The sequence below is a fragment of the Hipposideros armiger genome, unplaced genomic scaffold (genome assembly GCF_001890085.2).
Source record: "Hipposideros armiger isolate ML-2016 unplaced genomic scaffold, ASM189008v1 scaffold_145, whole genome shotgun sequence".
In the NCBI taxonomy this organism is placed as follows: domain Eukaryota; kingdom Metazoa; phylum Chordata; class Mammalia; order Chiroptera; family Hipposideridae; genus Hipposideros; species Hipposideros armiger.
The window spans coordinates 2358430-2368854 of NW_017731495.1; positions in this window are offsets into that span (position 1 = coordinate 2358430).

The window sequence follows — 10425 nt, forward strand, 5'->3', positions numbered from 1 at the left end:
AATAAAAAGTAATGCCTTACAATGACTGATGATAGTGTGCGTGTACTAAATATAATCAACTCAATTCTTTTCAATAAATGTTAATTAATTAAGACCTTCAGGTCCCCTTTCAAATATATGACTTGAGAGAGATAATGTATTAAAATGTTATCTCACATGTATACATTCTCTGCAAATAAATTACCAGATGTATTCTTTTCTCCTTTAGACTTAAGGAAATTAGACATGGACAATGTAGGGTTTTTTACAGGGGATAGGAGTGTCATGAAAATTTCTGACACAGGGAAGGCATTTAATAAATGGTATCAATTTTTATACAGATAGTATTTTGCTATGGATTTTATCTTATTTAATCATCATAACAAAGTAAAGAGTTTTAAATGTATTTTACATACAAAAAATATAATAAAGACAGGAGGTAAGTTTATACTGACAGAAGCCCAGTTATAATAGAAATTTCTAACTTGTGAATTTATATTCAGTTAAAAAATGTTATGTCTTCTTCAATTTCTTTTAAAAATGTCTTATAGTTTTTAGTGTATAGGTCCTTCACATCCTTTAAGTTTATTCCTAGGTATTAGTTGTTGTTGTTGTTGTTGTTGTTGTTGTTGTTGTTGTTGTTGTTGAAATTGCAAAAGGAATAGTTTTTTTTCTTTTTTTTGAAATTTCATTGTTAGTATATAAGAAGGCAATGAATTTTTGTACATTGATTTTGTAGCCAGCAACTTTACTGTATTCATTTATTGTTTCTAATAGTGTTTTGGTATATTTTTTAGGGTTTCCTATATAAAGAATCATGTTATCTGCAAAAAGTGACAATTTAATTTCTTCATTCCCAATTCTTAAAAAAGAAATTGAATAAGACACAAAGAAATGGAAAGACATTCCATGTTCATGGATTGGAAGAATCAACATAGTTAAAATGGCCATATTACCCAAAGTAATAAGCAGATTTAATGCAATCCCCATCAAAATAAAAATGGCATTTTTTAAAGAAATGGAACAAAACACTATCATATTTGTATGGAATCACAAAAGACCCAGAATAGCCAAAGTAATCCTAAGAAAAAAGAATAATGCAGGAGGTAACATTCTCCCTGACCTCAGCTTGTACTTCAGAGCAACAATAATCAAACTAGCATTGTATTGGCAGAAAAACAGACATATGGACCAATATGGACAGGTAATTTTCAACAAAGAAACCAAAAACATACAATAAAGAAAAGAAGTCCTCTTCAATAAATGGTGCTGGGAAAACTGGAAAGCCACATGCAAAAGGGTGAAACTAGACTGCAATCTGTCACCATGTACAAAAATCAACTCAAGATGGATCAAAGACCTAAACATAAGGCCTGAAACAATAAACTGCATAGAAGAAAACATAGATACTACACTTATGGACCTTGGGTTCAAAGGGGATTTTATGAATTTCACCTCAAAGGCAAGGGAAATAAAATGGAAATAAAATAAATAAATGGTACTATATCAAACTAAAAGCTTCTGCACAGCAAAAGAAACACAAAGACAACCAACCAAATAGGAGAAGATATTTGCAAACAACGCCTCCAGTAAGGGGCTAATATCGAAAATATATAAGGGAATCATACAACTCAACAACAAAAAGACAAATAATACAATTTTAAAATGGGCAGAAGACATGAACAGAAATTTCTCCCAAGAAGACATACAAATGGACAACGGATATAAGAAAAAATGTTCAACTTCACAAGCTATTAGGGAAATGCAAATCAAAACCACAATAAGATATCACCTCACACCTGTTAGAATGGCTATCATCAACAAGATAAATAATAACAAAGGTTGGAGAGGCTGTAGAGAAAAAGAAATCCTTATACACTGTTGGTGGGAATGTAACTTAGTATAGCTGTTATGGAAGGCAATGTGGAGGTTCCTCAAAAAATTAAGAATAGAATTACCATATGACTCAGCAATTACTCTCCTGGGTATCCACCCCAAAATTCTGAAAACATCTATCCATAAAGATATATGTGCTCTGATGTTCAATGCAGCTTTATTTACAGTGGCTAAGACATGGAAATAACCAAAATGTCCTTCAATGGATGATTGGATAAAGATGTGGTATATATACACAATGGAATACTACTTTGCCATAAGAAAAGATGAAATACTGCCATTTGCAACAATGTAGATGAATCTTGAGATTATTATGCTAATTGAAAAGTCAGACAGAAAAAGTCGAGAACCATATGATTTCAATCATACATGGGATATAAAACTGAAAGCAACAAAAGAATAAGGCAACCAAATAAAGAAACAAAAACTTATAGACACAGACAATAGTTTAATGGTTACCAGAGGGTAAGGGGGGAGGGGTGATGGAAGAGGGTAAAAGGGATCAAATATATGGTGATGGAAGGAGAACTGACTCTGGGTGGTGAACACATAATGCAATATATTAATGATGTATTACAGAATTGTACACTTGAAACCTATGTAGTTTTGTTGACCATTGTCACCCCAATAAATTTTAATTAAATTTTTTAAAAAATATTTTAACTGACGAATAAAATTGTAAGATATTTAAAGTGTACATCATGATTTGATATATGTATACATTGTGAAAGGATTCTTCCCATCAATTTAATTAACACATGTATGTATATATGTACATATATATGAATATTTAAGTTACAATCTCTTAGGAAACTTCAATCAGACAATACATTGTTATCAACTATAGTCACCTATCAAAATTCCAATGGCATATTTCAAAGAAATAGAAAAACAAAAATTCTAAAATTTGTACAGGACCACAAAAGACCCTGAATAGCCAAAGCAATCTTGAGAAAGAAGAACAAAGCCTGATGCATCATATTTTTTAATTTCAAGCTGTATTACAAAGCTATAGTAATCAAAACAGTACGGTGCTGTGATAAAAAACAGATACATAGGTCAGATACAAAACAGAATTGAGAGTCCAGAACTAAGCCAAGGCATATATAATCAATTAACTGATGACAAAGAAGCCATCAATATACAATATAGGCAATACAAAGTAGGCAAAAGATAGTCTCTTCAGTAAATGGTGTTGGAAAAAGTGGAAAACCTGCAAAAGAATGAAACAGGACCCTTATCTCACTCCATACACAAAATTCATCTCAAAATCAATTAAAGACTTAAATTTAAGACCTCAAACTGTAAAACTCCTAGAAAAAAACATGAGTAAACTTCTTGATATTGGACTTGGTGATGGTTTTTTCTTGGATTAATACCAAAAGCAAAGGCAACAAAAGCAAAAATAAACAAGAGAGGCTGCATCAAACCAACTTGTGATTTCTTGTCTAGCCTTCATTTGACCCTTAACCTCAGCCTGACACAAGAAAATAGAATTATTTGCAGCAACAGGAAAATTGTGGTTTGAGTCTGGTGTTATAAGCGACTCTAAAGAGCCCTCAACCCTCTTTCTGATCAGCATTTTTTGTGTACTTACCTCAAGGACAGTGCAACTAGAGCCTGTGAAATGGACTGGATGGACATAGTAACAGCATTGAAAACTTTTTTTTTTTTCTTACACTCTGTTAAACATTGCTGGGAAATACAACTTGTTCTGGTGCAACTTCCCACAGGCACCATAATTAAGTAGTTCACAGAGCTCAAACACTGCCACACCTTAATAGAGGGGAAAAGTGTATACTGCAAACCTTTCAAGGGCATGCTGCCAAATTTTTTCAATAGGTAAGAAAATGTTTTGCTTCAACAGAGAATAAATATCTTTAAGGCAACATCCACAATAAGATGTTAAATTAAGTGGGCCTGACAAAGCACTATGGAATGCCATATAATTTATAAGGAATAATACATTAAAAAATGTTATGTCATGTCAAGCTGGGACCAAAGAAAGATTAGGTGTTTACTGGAGCATGAGAAAACAATTCTGCTCAAGTAGCCACACCACACTAAGGAATAACCAAAAAACCATAGATGCAATTTAATCCCTCTAAATGTGTCTGCAAAACCTCTAATATATAAAACAAAAAGTTTTGAAACCGCTCTAATAGATGAAGAATAGGAAAACTACAAGCCATCATCTGTTTTGTAAGGCCTGCAAGGTGAGAAGCGTTTCTATATTAGAAAAGGGGTACTAAGAAGAAAAGATGGAAGAGGAGGAAGAGGGGGGACAAAGAAAAGGGACAGAGACAACATAAGGCTCAGCTCACTGATGGTCAACTATTTGGTACTTAATGCTTTACAGAACAATGCTGCTGACCTCTGTTCAAGATCAATGAAAGAATTGGCATGCTTCTACACTGGCAAGGTATAGCAGGAAAACCCAGAAGGCTAACACAGTTGTACTCGTATAGGATCATTCACCCAAAACGCAGAGTTAAACAACCTATATATAGCAAGCCAAATTGTTTACTTGTTTGCTATCATCTGTGGCTGTTTTCGAGCTACAACAGCAGAGCTGAGTGGTTGTAACAAAGACAGCATGGCCTTCAAAGGCTACAGTATGTGCTATTTGGCTATTTAATATAGTTTCCTGACTCTGCAATAAAGGACAGTAGCAAGGCTCTTTTATTCACTATGGAATGTCCTTGTCTATATTGGTGGGTGCTGACTCCTCGGAACCAAGGGACACATAAGCTTTTTCTAAAGTTTTAAACTATGGTGGCTGTATATCCTGTAGTGGGTTTCTTAGCAACTGCTGTTCTGTGCTCCATCGTGCTGCTCTATTCTTTGCTACTGGAAATGCATATAGTTGTGAAAACAAAATCCTTGTTGACACAGACACCAGGCCTGCTGATCACATGATTGGTAAAATTCAACCAGACTTAGATATTTCTACCTCATACAGTAACTGATAAACATTTTTTAGTTGAAACATTATATGAATATGACTTGAGTTGAATAATTCCACTGTGGATTAATTGATATGAACATGTTGAGAAAGGCACCATAAGAAATATATATGTAATATATATACATTACATATAATATATACATGATATATACATATATATCATACTCATATTATATATTAATGTATATGTAATATATGAGTATGTAATATACAGAAGGTGCCAAAAAAAGGTATACATATTTTAAGAAAGGAAAAAACTATGAAAATTGTAATAATATATAATGATAACAAAAGATGAATACAAGTCATGTGTATACATTTTTGTGGCACCCCTGAGATATATTAAATATATACTACCACCATCTTTTCTGTATGGGTCTTATTGAGGACATTGTCATTTATATCATTATTACATCTTGAATATCTCCTTTAAGAGGTTTCTATGAGGACACTTGAGAAAATGTCTCAGAATTTGGTACCTCGCATGCTCTTGTTGTGTGGAATGTGTGTATAATAAGTGATTGTCCTGTTTATCAATGTGTTGCCTAAATTTGCCCTTCATTGCCTGTTATATAAAATTATATCTGGGCCCTTTAAACCTTTTTCCTTTGCCAACTGGCACTTTATTAAGTTTTGCCAGTAAAGGGCATTAGAGGGGCACAGCAGCAGGTAGAATTTTGCCTTCTGGCTCCTGTGTGCTGTCTCAGCAGGCTCCTGAGGGGACAGGCTCCTTCAGTGGCCAGTTCCCACAGGACAGGCAGCCCCTTCAGCACCAGACCCCTGCAGCACGCGGAGCTTCTCCAGGGCATGGCAGCCAGGAGGACCCACTGGCCAGCAGCTTTGCCCTGCGTCCCTCTCAAGCTGCACCTGGCGACACAAGCTGTCACGTACGGCTTTCCTGGACACTCCAGAGGACAGATTTCTGGCCACTGGCAACTTTCAACAGGCATATTGCCGGCACCACAGTGACTTCTCTATAACCCAGAGAGCTACAAACATGCTCTCTCCACGAGGTCCGGATCTCAGCCCTGTGGGGCGGAAGAGGCATCCTCCCTGGGGAGTCTGCGTCAGCCCTATGAGTGGTGGCTGCCCGTCAGCTATCCCTGTACCCTTTAGGAGGTCCTCTTTGTGTCTCTCTACCCAATGCCTTGTTACTTTAACCTCCAGGTAGATTCAATTTCTTATATTACACTTTCCCTATGAAAACCACTATGTGCTTCTCTCACTCTTCACTGGACCCAGACTAACATACTGATTGTTCCTCTCATTTATTTTGCTACTGGAAAACTTAGAGTTAAATTTTGTGTGTATTCACTTACATGCATTCACATACACACTCATACAACATGTAATTTAATAATTAAAATATTTTTCATTTATACACGGTTATATATTTTCTAATCTTTAGAGACATGAATTATTTTGAAATACTATTTATTGAGTGCTTACTGGGACACACCAAATGACACAAATATTAAATTATTAAACAAGTACATCTCAGAAGTTGTGCTAAGTATAAATAATTCATTATAAACATATCATATTAGTATCTGCTTAGTTTTGAGCCCCGACACTTAAAGAATTGGTAACCCAGCAATAACTATTTCAGGGTTTTAGTCCTGCCCCCAGGGCTGCCACATTGCACAGCTGGTTCCTGTGCCTTGAAATCTGAGTTCATTAATGTCTCCTGACTCACAGCCATGGCTCTTTCTAACACTGAGCTCACGTATGCTCTCACCACCCTCTTTATGCTGCTTGTACCCGCTATGGCTGCCTTGACTACATCCTTCTCCTTGGAGGGAGCCGTTCTATTTCCTGCAAGAACCCCCGCCACTTAGGCAGGAAAAGGAATGGATTTCTCTGAGGATGGTGAGAGAAAAACCACCACCAAGCAATAAAGCAAACCTTCTTCTACGGTGTTTCTTACTTCTTCTTATAATATGTCTCCTGGCTACAACAAACGGGCCAGCTCTCAAAGCCACACTTCTAACTTTATCTTTTTTGCTGTTGACTCTTTAGAAAAGGAAGTGCTAACCAAACTTTTAAGATCACTGAAGTCAGCAGTAGCCTCATTTGAGTCTCTAAATCTTGTGCCCAAGAGAAGACATCAGGTAAGTGGGGGTAATCCTGAATATGTCTTCTGCTAAGTAATTAATTTAAAACCAAGTATCAGCTCATAATAAAAAACAAAGATATAAATCTCAACATTGTTAGATACCAAAAATTGGAAACACTCTAAATATCCTACACTAGTCAATTAGTTAAACAAATCATGGTTTTTTCCCACCACAATACACTGGCATACCATCATTAAGATGAGGTCACAAAAAGATGCTCAACATCACTAACCATCAGAGATATGCAAATTAAAACCACATACTTGTCAGAATAGCTATCATCAGTAAATCAACAAACAATAAGTGTTGGTGAGGATGGCAAGAAAAATAAACCATCATGCACTGTTGGTGGGATTGTAAATTGGTGCAGCCACTATGGAAAACAGTATGGAGGTTCCTCAAAAAATTAAATTTAGAACTACCTAATGACCCATCAATTCCACTTCTGGATATTTATCTGAAGAAATCCAAAACACTAACTTGAAAAGACATATGCATCCCTATGTTCATTGCAGCAATATTTACAGTAACCAATATATAAAAGCAACCTAATTTTACATCGATATACAAATGGATAAAGAAGAGGTGGTACATATATGCAATGGAATATTACTCGGCCACAAAAAGAATGAAATCTTGACATTTGCAACAACATGGATAGGCCTACAGGGTATTATGCCAAGTGAAATAAGTCAGACTGAGAAAGACAAATACCTTATTATTTCACTTATGTGTAGAATATAAAAAACAAAAACAAAACAGAAACAAACTCATAGATACAGGGAATAAACTGATGATTGCCAGATAGGTGGCAGTTTGAGGGACTGGGTGAAAAGGTGAAGGGATTAAGAAATTGGAAGATATAAAATAGTCATGGGGATGTAAAGTACACCATAGAAAATATTGTCAATAATATTGTAATAACTATGTATGATGTCAAGTGGGTTCTAGACTTAACGGGGGGAATCACCTCGTAAGTTACACAGATGTCTAACCACTATTCTATACATTTGAAACTAATATAATATTAAATGTCAACTGTAATAGAAAAATTAAAAAATAAATAAAATGAAAGTGTAAAACCAGGAAAAAAAAAAGAATGAGGTCACAGAAGAATATAGAATGACATGAGGAAATGATCTTCATGTATTATCAGGTTAAAACAAAAGCAATACACACAAATGTTATTTTTTAAACACATGTATATCTACAGACATACACATGTACTCAAACCCTCCCCCATATAGGGGAATCAAAAAACAATGTAGATGGTTGTTTTCTCTGGCGAAAAGAACTACAAGTGACTTGTGTTACCTTTCTTGTGCTTTTTTGAAGACTTCAAGCCTTCAGAATAATAAGTAATAAATTTGAATCCTTCCCTTAATTAGAAAAATTTACATTTTTAAACAAGTCCCACAATGACAGAAGTCAGCCAAAATTTCCAAGTTTAGGGAAAACCATAATCCCTGATATGGTAGAAATGCACCCTTGCTTTGATTTCCTGGTTTTCATAAAAACAAACAAACAAAACCTTCTGATCAAGATTGGTTGCTGATTTCACCAAAGTAGGGAGTAAAAAACAATCCTTTGGAATCAAGCATTTTAATCAGTTAGTCTCAGTTAATCAGCAATATAAATCCCTGGGCATACTCATATAGGAGTCAGCATGGAGACGTTTTTGGTCAACAAATGCATAGGTTAGATACATAGATAGATGATAGATAAGTAGATAGATAAATAGATGATAGATAGATAGATAGATAGATAGATGATAGATCACAGATAGATGATAGAGCTATATATAGATGTACGTTTGACAATATATTTGTCATGGATTTAAATAGGAACTTAATGTTTTTTAAGCCTCATCTCCTCCACGGAGTAGCCAACCTGAGATTGCCCCTATCTGGAAAAGGGAAATAACAATAACCATGTAAATGAGTAAATGAATGCTAATATACATAGACAGAAATATAAAAGCGGTTAAATTGCTCCTGATAGGAATTTGTGTTTGGGGTTTAAGGAGCTGTGCATTATTCTCTATTTTGCTATTTGCTATTTGATCATCTGCTTACCTAGAAACTAATACTAATTAAGAACTTACTAGGAACTTCCAGATATTCAGTTACGTATTATTATTATTATCATCACAACTACTGCTACAGCTCCCATTTTTAAATGTTAACAGTATGTCAGGTATTTTAGTAAGCACTTAATCAATACCACTTTATTTAGTGTTCTCAACTTTCTATGAGGCAGGCACCGTCATTTTCAGAAGAGGAAACAGAGAATGGGAAAGACTGAGTGACTTGCTGAAAGTCACACAAAGAAGTGTCTGCAGCAGTGCTGAGATAACGATAGTCTTGATTCCAAGGTCTGTTCTCTTTCCACTGTCCTAAGATGCTGATGTTTACATGGCTCAGGGTTCGGGGTGCTCTTGGAGATACTCAAACTAGGCACTTGAGTTTCTTAAGCCCAAGGATGTGAGGATTTTTGGCAGAAATGAGTCATCAGGGACTCTATCCACATTGGTTGAACCAACAAAAGAATGGAGACAAAGGGAAAGGTGGGGTAGGAAATGTAATCAGACTCTACTCTTGTTTCCCTGGCCCATGGGAGCTAGAGAGGGGTGGTCTTTTCTTGTAATCATTGTGGAGCCTAGCACTGGTAGCATAGCATTAGCTAGGTGTAAATTGCTTTGTGAAGTCAAAAGTCTCTTGAAGAGATAGTTGTAGATAATCCTATCTGTTCAAAGCAGGGAACAGTAAACATTGTCAAATGAGAACTGTGAATGCAATTAGAATTCACCAATTTCTGTTGTAAATTCTCTTTTTAATATCTGTGCAAAACAGGGAAACTGCTGGATTAACAGCTAGAAAACTAAAATTTTTAGGACCTGTTCCACATAGTGCTACAACCCCTCTGGTTTTCATAATCTTCCTCTGTCAAGTGCTAGGATGTAGATGTATTTACAGAGTTTTTATAAGATTCCAGGGACACAGTGAGCTTGGAAACACTTTAGAGAGTATTAAATTGTGGAATTGGTGTCAGATGGAACATCATGTGTCAATATGAAGACACTTTTTATTATAAATAATTTCTTCAGTAGAGGATAACTTTTGAATTTTTTCCTTAATACAAAAATAACATATTTGTGCTGCAAAACGTCAAAGTTACAGGAAAAATAATTCAAAAGCCCCTAGGTAGGGGCAGGCTGGCGCTGCCTTGTACCAGTTTGTGACAGTCAATTGTGTGCATCTCTTCCCATTTTAGGTGCTCAATGATATTGGGTTGGTTGCTTGAAATCAACAATGGTGAGATTATTTACACCATGGAAATTGGCAACTGTTACTAAGCAGGGCTTTCTTATCTAGAGAAGCAGTTGTTAAACCTTTATCAGCATACCACTGCCCATAATCCTAGGGCCTTGTCAATTTAGTGAATCTTAAATCAGATTGCTATCCT